General features: G+C 48.9%; 2 long non-coding RNA genes across 3 annotated transcripts in view; both read left to right on the plus strand.

The window, feature by feature from the left end:
• The window catches only part of LOC149127135 (uncharacterized), a 563175-nt gene that overhangs the window by 75785 nt on the left and 472312 nt on the right, over positions 1-15078 (plus strand). The window lies entirely within an intron of this gene.
• LOC149127137 (uncharacterized) lies at positions 176-5653 on the plus strand. Its single transcript, XR_016232771.1, has 3 exons — positions 176-1282; positions 1877-2516; positions 3627-5653. It is a non-coding gene; the product is annotated as an uncharacterized LOC149127137 (long non-coding RNA).

The following is a 15078-nucleotide window of genomic DNA, read 5'->3' on the forward strand; positions in this document are numbered from 1 at the left end:
TGGGGGCTGAGACATATTCATAGCGCTCACCTCTGCCCTCAAAGCTCATGCCTTTCTCAGGCATAACATGCGGTCCTTCCAGCTAAATGGCTGCAAAGTCTTGTTCCAGCATTAATTCCAAAGTCCAAAGTCTCATGTGAGACTCAAGACAAACTTTTATTTTTAAGAGTTTATTTATTTGAGAGGTAGAGTAACAGAGAGAGAGAGAGAGAGAGAGAGAGAGAGAGAGAGAGGTCTTCCATCCCCTGGTTCACTCCCCAAATGGCTGCTTCATTGGTTGGAGATGAACTGATCCGAAGCCAGGAGTTCCTCTGGGTCTCCCATGTGGGTGCAGCGGCCTGGGCGCTTGGGCCATCCTCCACTGCCCTCCCAGCCATAAGCAGAGAGCTGGACAGGAAGAGGAGCAACCAAGACACAGACTGGTGCCCAAACTGGTGCCAGCGCTGCAGGTGGAGTCTCATCCTAGAACGCCACAGCGCTGGCACCGTCAAGACAAACTTTTTTTTTTTTTAAAGATTTATTTCTTTCCCTTGAAAGGCAGTGTGACAGAGAGAGGGTGTGACAGAGACAGAAAGAGATCTTCCATCCAACTCCACTGGTTCACTCTCCAAATGGCCAAAACCTGGCTGAAGCCTGGAGGCTAGAACTCCACCCAGGTCTCCCGTATGCATGGCAGGGGCCCAGGCACTTGGGCCATCTTCCACTGCTTTCCCAGGCATATTAACAGGGAGCTGATTCAGAAGTAGAGCCGCTGGGGTTTGAATTAGCACTCTGATATGGGAAGCTGGCAACGCAGGTGGTGGCTTAACCCATTGTGTCATAACACCAGCCTGAGACAGAGTTCTATGAGCTGCTACAAATTAAAAAAAAAAAAAAAAAACAGTCACAGACTTACTTCCAGCGCACAATGATGGGACAGCACAAGGAAAACAGTCTTTTTCCAAGAGGGAGGACTAGACAAGTAGAAAGGTACAACCGGCCCCAACAAGACAGAAACCCAGCCCGCGAGCTGTTGATCCATAAAGATCTGCATCTACCGCTTGGGCCCACAGCACTGAGAGATGGGGTTCCGTGGCCTTGGCCTGCCCTGCCCCTAAGGATTTGGCTGGCTCATGCCCGAGGCTGCTCTTCCAGGCTGCACACCCGTGCCCACGCCTTGCTGGTCGCTCTGCATTTCTGGAATCTCCCACTGCAATGGGAATTTGGAAGAAGCTCCCAAGTGATACTTCTGGGAATGTGGAAGTCGGACAGTGAGGGTTCTGCACCTGGAAGGAACTCTAAGGTAGGACTGCTCCTCGTGTACCCAGGCAGAAAATCTGTTCTGTTGGAAGAACTTTCGAAGGGCCCTGGAGCCTCTCCCTCATTACACTGCACTCACTCTTTGTGAGCAAAGAGCCCATGGCAAGAGCAGGTGGCCCTGAAGGGACTCTAGGCCGCCGGAGAACAGCAGCCACCCTGGCACAGGTGTCATCCTTTACCGTTGCGCACCTACTCTGAACCCTAGAAGGGAAGGAGGGAGCCCTGATGGCAGTCACAGAGAGTAGCGGGGAGACTGACGTCAGAGGGCACTTGGGGCCCTGATGGCGAGGAATGGAGCCCAGAGCCCTTGAGTGCAGCCTCCAGGCTTAGAGCCGCGTCCAGGCCTCAGTGGATCCCCCAGGTTCCTTCATCTGGGGAGGAAGCGCTAGGTTCCACAGGCGCACCGAAGTGAGTCCCCTGAAAGAGGGCTCACAGAGCTACTGCCTCCCTGAGGCTTGGCCAGGAAGGGGCCTCGGGGGGTGGGCAGGGGGAGGGCTGGAGGGGGGAGGCTGGGCTCACTCGGGCCTGCCTGGCCCGGGACTGTAGGGACGGCGTCTTTTCTTCCCTGTTCCCGTAGTGAACGTTTGCATGAGGATTGCAGGCGCCTGCTGGCAGGAGATGATCTGGACTGGCAGGCCGCACGCCTGGCTGACGAGGGGCCACGCAGCCACCACCTGCAGGTAGCTGAGCTCCCTCATCAAGTCGCCCCCTGAAAAATCTGCTTAACTACCAATTGCCTGGAGTCATTGCTTTCTCTCTAACCTCCACCTGCAGCTACGACTTCCCTTTAAAAGCTACCACCCGCCCCAGGTTTTTGCTGGCTTGTTGGGTGAGAAGGAGCAGTTTTGGATCTGGAGACAACTCTTTCACCAAGACTGCGGACTTCTTGAAATAAGCCCATTCCTCTTCCCTGCGTCCGTCTGAGCTGATGAGCACCAGGGGCCTCATTTTGTCCAGTAGCAGCATTGGCAAGCTGGCCCAGGCATTTGGGCTGTATTCTTTGGGGCGCCTCATACTCTCACATCAGTGGGGAAGGGCAATGGCCATTTGTATCGCATCCCAGAGCTGCTCGTGGTGAGCTGACCCCGTGGCTGGGACTCTGGGGGCACCCCAGCAGCAGCTGTAGAAGACTCCCTCCTCCCTCCACAGATACTTGTACCAGCAAAGCGTTTATGAGGAAGCATGCTCTTGGGGGAGTCCATGGGCTCCGAGATTGGGTACGTAGAAGCAGGTGCACACCTGGAACCCTGAAGCTCCACCATCCCGGCTTCGTGCCATGTGCACATAGCTTGAGTTGCTTGTTCCGGTGCTGGTTGGTGGGAGTTGAGGTTCTGAGACTATTATCTCTGTCCCTCCCCGAGGAGCACTGGGTTTGGATGAGTACTCTTTGAGGAATTCTCTTTGGTAAAATATGGGAGGTTCCAAAAGCCCATCGGGTTGCATCTGAGCCACCTATAGTTATGGTCCTTTGACTAAGAAAATGGGTTCTGTTGTCCTACTGTATGGCCCAGGTAGGTGTTAAAGAAAGGGGGCCACTGAATGGAGCTACTGTGCTATCCTGCAGCCATGGAAGTGTGTCAGAGCTGGTCAGTGGATGAGATGCCTGTATGGACGTTGTCATGACCTTGCATAATAAAGATTTGTCCTGTTTCAGACAGTAAAACCCAGGAAGAAATAGGCAGAGAGGAAAGTAGCCTTTTAAATACTTTAAACCTTCCAACAGCTGTGTCTGTGGCAATTGAGATGGAAGCCCAAGGAGATATGTTAGGAGTTCTTCCTGACCTAAAAATGCTGTAGCTACAGCTCCACCTGGCCTTGTGGTAGAGCAGAGGCCCGGGGCTCCCTCAATCTCTTAAAAGCAGTTGTAATTTGCACAGAAGTCCCTGGTGCAGTGGGGGACAAGAAATTATGAGGCTAATGCAGGAGAAAGCATTTCTGTAACTACTAGAGGCCAGCTGGGTCTGTAATGAAGGCATGATCTTCTTCACCTGTGAAAAAGTTAGACTTCTTTACTGGGACCAAAGTTATTTTGCAAACTAAATGCTCAAGTAAAGTTATTCCCTGCAGGTTCCAAGTGAGTATAGTTATGGTTAACTCAAATTATTAAGAGTAAGAAGTAATTGTAGTCAATTGATGCTCATTAAAAGGTGTTAGTTTTTTTCCCAAAGAAACCTTTCACTTAATGAGTACAAATTTTGTAAGTATAACTTTAGGACTATATGATTCTTCCCATCCCCACCCCCTACTCTATCTCCTCCTCCCTCTCCCATTCCCAGTCCCATTCTCCATTACAATTTACTATTTTTTTCCTTTTTTTTTCCCGACAGGCAGAGTGGATAGTGAGAGACAGAAAAGTCTTCCTTCTGTTGGTTCATTCACCAAATGGCCACTACGGCTGGTGCTGCGGCGATCTGAAGCCAGGAGCCAGGCACTTTTTCCTGGTCTCCCATGCGGGTGCAAGGGCCCAAGGACCTGGACCATCCTCCACTGCACTCCCGGGCCATAGCAGAGAGCTGTACTGGAAGAGGAGCAACTGGGACAGAATCCAGCTTCCCGACCGGGACTAGAACCCTGGGTGCTGGCACTGCAGGTGGAGGATTAACCTATTGAGCCACGGCTCTGGCCTACAATTTACTTTCAATTAACTTTGTACACAGAAGACTAACTATACTAAGTAAAGATTTCAACAATTTGTGCATGCACAGACATATACAAACACACAAATTGAACAAGTTTTACAGTTAACTCTCATAATACAACTCATTGAGGACAGAGGTCCTGCATGGGGTGTTAGTTCACAGTGAATCCTGTTATTAATTTAACAAATAACACTCTTATGTATGACCTCAATGATCACCTGAGGCTTTTGACATGAGCTGCCTAGGCTGTGGAAGCCTTTTGAATCCACAGTCTCTGTCAATATTTAGATAAGGCCATAAGCAAAGTGGAGGTTCTCTCCTCCCTTCAGAGAAAAGTACATCCTTCTTTGATGGCCACTTCTTTCCACTGGGGTCTCACCCACAGAGATCCTCATGTAGGATGATTTTTTTCCCACAATGTTTTGGCTTCCCATGCCTGAAATGCTCACAGGATTTTAAGTCAGACCAAAATACCTTAAGGGCTGATTCTGAGGTCAGAATGCTATTTAAAGCAATTGTCATCCTATGAGTCTGCTGTGTGGACTGCTTCCCATGTTGGAACATTCCCTTTTTACTATATTATTAGACATTGGATTTTATTTATATGATCCCTTTGACACTTAATCCTATCTATATGACCACTTTAACACTTAATACAGTCACTTTAACACTTAAGATAGCACTTTTACCACTCAGCTTAATGGGCTTTGGGGTTCCATGACAAGTTTTTAAACTGTACCCTTAGATGTAAGTCCATAGGACTTTATGTGGAACTATACAGCTTTACAGTTACAAGCTTCCTCCTCCCTTTTGTATTCTCATTTTTTACTGAGATCTACACATGATTAACTATGGTATATAACAAGTACAACAAATAGTATGAAGAAGAGGAAGAACTGTTCCTTGATCATTGAGACAAGGGCTGTTCAAGTCATTGCTTCTCAAAGTGTCAATTTCACTTCTACAGATTTCCATTTAGGTGCTCTATTAGTTCTCACAGATCAGGGAGAACATATGGTATTTGTCCCTTTGGGACTGGCTTATTTCATTAAGTATGTTTTCCAGATTCATTCATTTTGTTGCAAAAAGATTTATTTTACCGCTGTGTAGTATTCCATAGTGTACATATTCCATAATTTCTTATCCAGCCTTTGCTTGTGGGGCATTTAGGTTGATTTCATGACTTAGCTATTGCAAGTTGAGCTACAATAAACATAGAGGTGCAGATAACTTTTATCTGCTGATTTAATTTCCCTTGGGTAAATTCTGAGGAGTGCGATGGCTGGGTCATATGGCTTGGGAGAACTGGGTCTTGGGCAGAAAATGCTGATTTGTTTATTCTAAATGTTTGATCACCTTAACTCTAATTAGTTCTGGTTCACAGCTTTGGCTGAGGACTCTGATTAAATGGATTATCACTTTTATAATGATCTTGATCTTATTTTGACGAAATGGCTTAAGCCTCTGAAAATTCTTTGACACTCTGACATGAGTCTTTTCACTACTGTTGGATCCCTGGAACTTGCAAAGCACAGGGTTCCCAGCAGGGAGAGAGAATGGCTGTTTGAGTTAACTTGGATATGTGAAATGAAAATCTAAGTCTGCTGGGTTAGGCTTGCTAACTCAGTCTTTTCCAAATCTGAGATTATTGCATGGTAATTCAACTTTGCTTACTGTATGCAGTGCAAAAAATAAAGAAACTATAATGTCTACTATTAGATTGTGACTGTTTATTGTTAAGACACAAATGTGATTTTTTAAAATAATCTTGTTTTGTTGCTCGTTTTCCTTGTTGAGTTTGTACCTGTGACAGATTTTCACAAAAGTACAATTCCTGGTGAGATGATGCTGGCTTTATACTACTGTTTTCCATGTATTTGAGAGGTAGAGTAACAGGGAGAGACAGAGAGGTCTTCCATCCACTGGTTCACTCCCCAAATGGCTGCAATGACCAGAAGCTTCTTCCAGGTCTCCCACACGGTGCAGGGGCTCAAGGACTTGGGCCATATTCTGCTTTCCCAGGCCACAGCAGAGAGCTGGATCGGAAGTGGAGCAGCTGGAATATGAACTGGCGCCCGCGAGGGATGCTGGCACCGCAGGAGGAGGCTTAGCCCACTACGCCACAGTGCCGGCCCCCTGGCCTGCTCTTTGAGATGGTGGCTCTTACCTGCAGACCTGACAGCTATTTTAATGATGGACTCCAGGTAAACATAGCCTAAAGAGCCCTATTTCTGCCTCTTTGTTGCTTAAATGTGGCTGAAAGCATTTCTGACACTGACTCTTGGTTGTCAATCTTCCCTTCCCCTGAGTGTGGGACCAGATAAGAACAAGCAGGATCAAGTTCATCTTCGGAACGTGGAACAGAGCCTAGCTACAGAATGATTGATGGTTTTTTCAAAAAAGATGCCAACAGGGCGGTGGGGTGGGGGTGGGGCAGGATATGGACATTAGGATGGAGTCACTAGTGTGCACCCTAATCTAAAACATGAGGCTGAGAGGTTATGAAAAGAGGGACTGACGGAAGCCATCACAGGGGGCGGCAGAGCTGCAGCCGGCAGAGCGCCACCATGTCCTAGATACTGTCACTACACACGCTGCTTGGGATTCTCACACTTTACCCTAGAACTGTACACAGCATCCTACTGGGGTTGTCAGACTTGAGATGGCTCTTCGGGATTTTGGTGATCAGGAAGCAGGGATTAGGACTGTGGATTGACAGGAATTCTTTTTTTTCTCCTGGTCTCCCATGGGGTGCAGGGCCCAAGTACCTGGGCCATCCTCCACTGCCTTCCTGGGCCACAGCAGAGAGCTGGCCTGGAAGAGGGGCAACCGGGACAGAATCCGGCACCCCGACCGGGACTAGAACCCGGGGTGCCGGCGCCGCTAGGTGGAGGATTAGCCTAGTGAGCCACGGCGCCGGCCGACAGGAATTCTTAAAGAGGAAAAAAAAAGCCCGCCGGCATACACATCAGTCTGCTCATTGTCCCCGACGGCTGGCTGTGTCTCACAGAGCAAACCAGAACACCCCCTGAACTACCAATCTGCTGGAGCCATTGCTTTCTCTCTAACCTCCACCTGCAGCTGCTGCTCTCCTTTATAAGCCCTTCTTGCTGGCTTGGTGGGCGGGAAAGCACATTTTGGATGCAGAGAAGACTCTTTGCCCAATACTGCCGGCTTCTTGAAATAAACTTTCCCCTTAATGACTGAGTTGGCGGCGCGGGCCTGATGGCGTCGGGTGACAGCATCTTGTCCCAGCCTTGAGCTAAGGCCTTTGGAGACTTGAAGATGGTCCCCTCGGAGCTGCCTGTCAATACTCGGCCACTTCTGCAGGCAGAGGCTCTGGCCTGCAGCACTATAGGCGCTAGCTAGGGCAGGAGAGCCCCGTGCCCTGGGCGGGAGAGACGGCGGGCAAATACTCAGCACGTGTTTGTGCTAACATGATGGAGGAGATGAGCCTGGGAAGCTGGTAGGTTTCTAGGGTGACCAGCGTCATGGTAACTGACTGGTATTCCTGCTTGGTTGGCTGCCCACAAGTCTGTTGGGTAATGGTTTGGCTCTGGGCCACTGTTGTCTGTAAACCTGTATAAGCCACTGGGGGGCATGGCTCCATGTGGCTGCTTGTGCATGTGTGTGGAACACGGCTGCTGGTGGATGTGGCTAAGTGTGTGTGTGTGTGTGGGGGGGTGTCCAACCGCCGCCACGAGCACAGAGGTGGCTGTGTCCTGTGGCCCTGCTGCAGCGGGGGCAAGGATGTGCGTTTCTCACTGACTCTGTGAGTAGAAACACAGAACGGCTCCGAGCTGCCCTGCAGACTGTCGGGATCTGGATCTGCTTGTCCTGGGCCCTGAGCCCTGGGTGCATAGATTTATTTTTCTGAAACTCAAACTTCACCAGGTGGCCTGGATGTCATTTTCTAAATCTGACAACCCTGGGGGCTGGCGCTTTGGCATAGTGGATAAAGACATGGCCTATGGTGCTGGCACCCCATATGGGTGCCGGTTTGAGTCCTGACTGCTCCACTTCTGATCCAGCTCCCTGCCAATGGCCTGGGAAAGCAGTGGAAGATGGCCCAAGCGCTTGGGCCCCTGCACCCTTGTGGAAGACCCGGAATTAGCTCCTGGCCTTGGATCAGCCCAGCTGCAGCCGTTGTGGTCATCTGAGGAATGAACCAGCAGACGGAAGCTATTTTTTGTCTCTTCCTCTCCCTCTCTTTCTGTGTAACTTTGCCTTTTGAATATTTTCAAAAATTTTTTTTAAAGATTATTTATTTGAAAGTCAGTTAGGGAGAGACAGAGACCCCAAATGGTTGCAATGGCCTGGGCTGGGCCAAGCCGAAGACAGGAGCTTCTTCCAGGTCTCCTACATGGGTGCAGAGGCCCAAGTGCTTGGGCCATCTTTTGCTGTTTTCCTAAGCCATTAGCAGAGAGCTGGATTGGAAGGGGAGCAGCCGGGACTCTAACGGGTGACCACGTGGAATTTCGGTGATGACTGGTGGCTTTACTCACTACGCCACAGCGCTGGCCCCATACATCTTTAAAACAAACCAGAAAAATCTGACACCCCTGGCCCAGGTGGAATCCTCACTGGACGCCATGCTATGACGGGAGTTTCTGAAGCACTTTCTGCCTAATTCAGGATTGTTCTGGAACCCACTGGGGTGGCCTTAAAGGCACAGCGCCCAGGGCAGAGAGAGGACAAACGAAGGGCCTGGGAGGGGAGCCGCGCCTGCAGGCGACCTTGTTTGGCTCAGCACAGGAAGAGGAGCCCTCCTGGTGTGGGGCCATTGTCACAGCGTCTCCCATCTGTGGCCTCCTGGCCACCAGGGCCTCGCTCTGGTCTGATCCCTCTTCGGGGAGCCCTTTAGCTATGTGCACGCCCAGCCCACCAGCGGCTCTTCCCAGGCGTGCTGTAGTGGCCTCTCACGTTCTTGATGCCCACTGCAGGGGACGGTACAGCCCTGGGTCACCCGGGAAGGTCCGTTTAATCTGCACAGTCCCCTGAAGCCACGTCTGCACTGAGTGAGCAGCTCGGGGCTAGGGGAGCATCTTCGGCAGCAACAAAGCTGTGCTGCTGCGGAGATCCCGGCTGCTCTGCTACCACCACCGCTTCTCTGGACAGGAGTCGGGGGCAGAGTCAGGAGGAGAACCTGGGGTCCTGATGCCCGGAGTTGTTGAAACAAGGCCTCTGAGCATGTGGGGGGCAGGGCGTGTCCCCATTCAGAGAAACTCAGGAATGTGGGAGTGAAGGCTGGCGTCGACCAGGCACCTGCTGTGCACTTGGTCAGTGTACATCCGTTGATGTCCTCGCCCCAGTCCTGCTGGTTGGATGTCCTCGCATTCCCATTTGCGCTCGGGAACTGGGGTGTGCAGGGAAGGTGGCCAGCGTATGGTAGGTTGGTGGCACTGGGTCTGGTCCTCGGGCATGGGTAAGCCACAGCTTCGTTCTAGAACACAGGGCCTGGTCCCTTTGGAGTCCGGGCGGAGAAGCTGTCACACGCGAAGGCCAGTCTGTGTAGAAACCCCAGCCCGTGACATGGAGCGTCTGAGGATAGGCGGGCGTTCCACTGGCCACAAGCAGGACAGACGTGGCTCAGATCTGCCTCCCTGATGGGGGGCGGGGAAGCTGGGCAAGCGGGGTGGACTGGATGAGAATGAGCTGACCGTGTGGAAATGCTGGTGAGGCAAGGTCCGTCGGGGCGGGTTTGGAATCCAGCCAGCAAAGCAAGGTGGGCTTTCCATTCCAGACGTCTCTGTTCAGCGAACCTCTGGCTTCTGAGACGGCCCGGGTGCACTGAAGTTCCTGTGTCTCTTGGTTCCTCTGGTTAGGTTTTCCTTCCACACGCTCGGGTTGCCTGTCTCGGCTTTCTGCTCCCTGTTCCTCCTGCGCCTGTGCAACAGTGTGCTGCGTAGCCCTCCTAAGGTGGAAGGAATTTTAACAATGTGATCCCGTAGCAGTGGTTTGCATAGAGGAGCAGGTGCAGTGCGTTAAGCTGCCGCTTGGGATGGCCACATCCCACATCAGCATTGCCAGTTCAAGTCCTGACTACCCTGCTTCTGATCCAGCTTCCTGCTAATGCTGGGGAGGCAGTAATGGCCCAAGTACTTCAGTCTCTGCCACCTATGTGAGAACTGGATGGAGTTCCTGGCTCCTGGCTTTGGCCTGGCCCAGTCCTGGCTGTGGGGGGCATTTGGGAATAAACCAATAGATGGAATATCTGTCCCTACTTCTGTCAATTTGCTTTTCAAGTAAACATCTATAAGCCTTGTGGCCAGGCCACCCAGTGCCCTTGTTAGCCCCAAACTGGGCAATTGCCATGCCCAACAGGATGTGCCTTGCTGGTTCCTGCAGACTAGTTAGCTGGGGCTCGCTCCCTCCAGCTCATGAACGAGGGGGAGACCAAGCACAGCAAGTGCCACTGGCCAGCGGCTGGGCAGTTCCAGCACCCCAGGATCAAGTTCCTGCTGCCCCACCAGCGCTGGTATTGCCAGCACAAGCCAGGCTTTCCCACCAAGAGGCCCACTGCCTTCTAAGGCGCAGGGCCTCTCATCCTGGGTCTGCCCAAGTATGCCTCTTGGGAAAATCCTACATATACTTATAAATGATGAGACCCATTGTTACAGCACACAGTGGGGAACTTCCAGGAAAATTTTCTTAATCTAGGGCTTGGGGGAAGGGCAGACCCTGTCAGGGTGGATGGCACTTATTTCTGGCCTTCCCACGGCAGGTGCACGGGAAATATTGGCGTTTTGGACTCTGCTTTCCTGTGAGTGTGGCTGTTCTGTGCATTGCAGGAGCCTAGCAGCCTCTACCCACTGGATGCTGGCAGCAATTCTGTAGTTGCAGTAGCTCAAAATTTTTACAGACATTGTGGTATGTTCTTTGAGAGGCAGAGAATTGCCCCTTGTTGGAAAGCTGTCCTCTTAAACATTTAGTTGTTTATTTGAAAGGCAGAAACATATAGAAATAGAGATCTCTCATTTAATGGTTCATTCCCCAAATGTCTGCAACAGCTGGGGCTGGGCCAGGCCAGTTTGGGTCTTCCATGTGGCTGGCAGGACCCAAGAATTTGCTCCATCTTTTGCTGCTTTCCAAGGTGCACATTAGCAGGAAGCTAGATCAGAAGTGGAGAGGCTGGGACTCTAACCAGGCTCGCCTGCTTGGGATGTCTGCATCCCATATTGCAAATTAGCCATCGAGTCAAAAGCCCATCCCTGGCCACAGGTTTGAATTTCCTCCACAGGAGTTGCTGCTTCAAGGGGTAAAAGCGGACAGAAGAGGAGTGACTACCTACACTTGTGGCTCGCACTGGTCGGGCTGAGTATCATGCAAACTGTCATGCCTGCAATGTTACAATGCCATCACCAGTTCCATCAGCTACTTATCAGAGCCAGCTTTGCTGTTGTAAGCCTTTCCATCTAAATCCCCTACAAAGTGGGTGCTGAACTTCTGTCCTGCACTAGCCTGCTTCATTTCTAGTCCGTGACTTCACAAGTGACCAGCACTCTATTAACTTCTCAAAGGATGACGAGGATAACAATACATTCCACAGGGTTTAACCACATCGATGCTGCTAAACTGGCCCCTAGTTGTACAGGTTTTCAGGAAGGCTGACAACATCTTGTTGAGAAAGGTCAGTCCTCTGATAAAATGATCTCTACAGTATATGAAGGTATTGAAGAAAGTCAGTGAAACAGCATTAAAAGCTGATTTTGGCACAAAAAATATTAAACTGTGTCCAATTTTTTCACATTTTTAAACAATTTTTTAACTATTTTTTAAGGAATACAAATTTCATAAGTACAACTTTAGGAATATAGTTATTCTTCCCACCATACCCACCCTCCCACCCCTCCTCCTCCTCCCTCTCCTCTTGCCAGTCCCATTCTCCATTAAGATTCATTTTCAATTAACTTGTACACAGAGACTAAGTTTAGACTAAGTAAAGATTTCAACAATTTGTGCACACACACACACACATACAAACTACTTGAAAATAGTTTTATAGTTAAATCTCATAATACAACTCATTGAAGACAGAGGTCTTGCATGGGGAGTTAGTGCACAATGACTCCCGTTGTTGATTTTTTATTTTATTTATTTGTTTCTTTTTAACAGGCAGAGTGGACAGTGAGAGAGAGAGACAGAGAAAAAGGTCTTCCTTTTGCCGTTGGTTCACCCTCCAATGGCCGCCGTGGCCAGCGCACCGTGCTGATCCGATGGCAGGAGCCAGGTACTTATCCTGGTCTCCCATGGGGTGCAGGGCCCAAGTACTTGGGCCATCCTCCACTGCACTCCCTGGCCACAGCAGAGAGCTGGCCTGGAAGAGGGGCAACCGGGACAGAATCCAGCGCCCCAACCGGGACTAGAACCCGGTGTGCCGGCGCCGCAAGGCAGAGGATTAGCCTAGTGAGCCGTGGCGCCGGCCCCATTGTTGATTTAACAATTGACACTCTCATTTAAGACATCAGTGACCACCCGAGGCTCTTGACATGAGCTGCCTAGGCTATGGAAGCCTTTTGAGTCCACAAACTCCATCAGTATTGGACAAGTCCATAAGCAAAGTGGAAGTTCTCCCTTCAGAGAAAAGTACATCCTTCTTTTAATAGCCACTTCTTTCCCCTGGGGTCTCACTTAGAGGTCTTTCATGTAGAAGATTTTTGTCACAGTGTCTTGGCTTCCCATGCCTGAAATGCTCTCACAGGCCTTTCAGCCAGACCAGGAAGACTTAAGGGCTGATTCTGAGGTTAGAGTGTTACTTAAAGCAATTGTCATTCAATGAGTCTGCTGTGTAGACTGCTTTCCATGTTGAAACATTTCCTCCTTTTTAATTCTATTATTATTACCAGACACTTGATCCTATTTATATGATCACTTTAATACTTAATTCTATCTATATGTCCACTTTAAAAGTATGATCACTTTATTTTTTTTTAAGATTTATTTATTTGAAAGTCAGAGTTACAAAGAGAGAGGAGAGGCAGAGAGAGAGGGAGAGGTCTTTCATCCAATGGTTCACTCCCCAGATGGCTGCAATGACTAGAGCTGCGCCAATCCGAAGCCAGGGCCCAGGAGCTTCTTCCCAGTCTCCCATGTGGGTGCAGGGGCCCAAGGACTTGGGCCATCTTCCACTACCTTCCCGGGCCATAGTAGAGAGCTGGACAGGAAGTGGAGCAGCTAGGTTTCAAACTGGCACCCATATGGGATGCCAGCACTTCAGGCCAGGGCGTTAACCCACTGTGCCAGAGTGCCGGCCCCAATATGATCACTTTAACAATTAAGATAGCCATTTTGACGTCAAACTTAATGGGATTTGGAGTCCTATGACAAGCTTTTAAACTGTACCCTTAGAAGTAAGTCCAGGGCCGGCACGGTGGCTTAATAGGCTAATCCTCCACCTGCGGCGCCGGCACACTGGGTTCTAGTCCCAGTCGGGGCGCCGGATTCTGTCCTGGTTTCCCCTCTTCCAGTCCAGCTCTCTGTGTGGCCCGGGAGTGCAGTGGAGGATGGCCCAAGTCTTTGGGTCTTGCACCCGCATGGGAGACCAGGAGAAGCACCTGGCCCGGCTGCAGCAGCCATTGAAGGGTGAACCAACGTCAAAAAGAAGACCTTTCTCTCTGTCAATCTCTCTCACTGTCCACTTTGCCTGTCAAAAAAAAAAAAAGAAGTAAGTCCATATGAATGTATGCAGACCTACAGCTTTACAGTTACAAACTTCCTCCACCCTCTTATTTACACTGTGATTTTTTACTGAGATCTATTTTCAATTGACTTTATACACATATGACTAACTCGATGTTAAGAGTTCAACATATAGTATGAAGAAAAAAATGAAAAACACACAACAAAAAAGTGAAACTGTTCCTTGACAGTCAAGACAGTGGCAGCTCAAGTCATCCCTTCTCAAAGTGTCGATTTCACTTCTATAGATTTCGTTTTAGGTGCTCTATTCTCACAGATCAGGGAGAACATATGGTATTTGTCCCTCTGGGACTGGCTTATTTCACTAAGTATGATGTTTTCCAGATTCATCCATTTTGTTGCAAATGACAGGATTTCACTTTTTTTACCGCTGTGTAGTATTCCATAGTGTACATATCCCATAATTTCTTTATCCAGTCTTTGGTTGATGGGCATTTAGGTTGATTCCATGTCTTAGCTATTATGAATTGAGCTGCAATAAATATAGAGGTGCAGATAACTCTTTTGTTAACTGATTTCATTTCTCTTGGGTAAATTCCCAGGAGAGGGATGGCTGGGTCGTATGATAGATCAATATTCAGATTTTTGAATATCTCCATACTGTCTTCCATAGTGGCTTTACCAGTTTACATTCCCACCAACAGTGGATTAGCATACTTTTTCCCCCTCATCCTTGCCAGCATTTGTTGTTTGTTGATTTCTGGGTGAGGTGAAACATCATTGTGGTTTTGATTTGCATTTCCCTGACTGTTAGCAATCCTGAACATTTTTTCATGTGTCTGTTGGCCACTTGGATTTCCTCTTTTGTAAAATGTCTAAGTCTTTGCCCATCTCTTAACTGGGTTTTTTGTTTTGTTGTTGTGGGAGTTTCTTTATCTTTTTGTGGATTCTGATTATTAATCCTTTATCAGTTGCATAGTTTGCAAATAATTTATCCTATTCTGTCAGTTGCTTCTGCACTTTCCTGAGTGTTCTTTTGACATACAGAAACTTCTCAATTTGATATAATCCTAGTTGTTAATTTTGGCTTTGACTGCCTGTGCCTCTGGGGTCTTTTCTAAGAACTTTTTTTTTGTGCCAATGTCTTGCAGGGTTTCCCCAGTGTTCTCTAATAATTTGATGGTGTCGGTTCATAGATTTAGATCTTTAGTTCATAGTGAGTGGATTTTTGTATAAGGTGTAAGGTAGAGGTCTTGCTTCATACTTGGCATGTGGAAATCCAGTTTTTCCAGCACCATTTGTTGAAGAGACTGTTTTTGCTCTAGGGATTGGTTTTAGCTCCTTGGTCAAATATACATTGGTTGTAGGTGTTTGGATTGATTTCTGGTGTTTCTATTCTGTTCCATTGGTCTATCTGTCTATTTTTGTACTAGCACCAGGCTGTTCTGACTATAACTGCCTTGCAGTATGTCTTGAAATCTGGTATTACAGCTTTGTTTTG

This window comes from Oryctolagus cuniculus, chromosome 4, assembly GCF_051225735.1.
Source record: "Oryctolagus cuniculus isolate XC-2025 breed Fujian yellow rabbit chromosome 4, ASM5122573v1, whole genome shotgun sequence".
Classification (NCBI taxonomy): Eukaryota; Metazoa; Chordata; class Mammalia; order Lagomorpha; family Leporidae; genus Oryctolagus; species Oryctolagus cuniculus.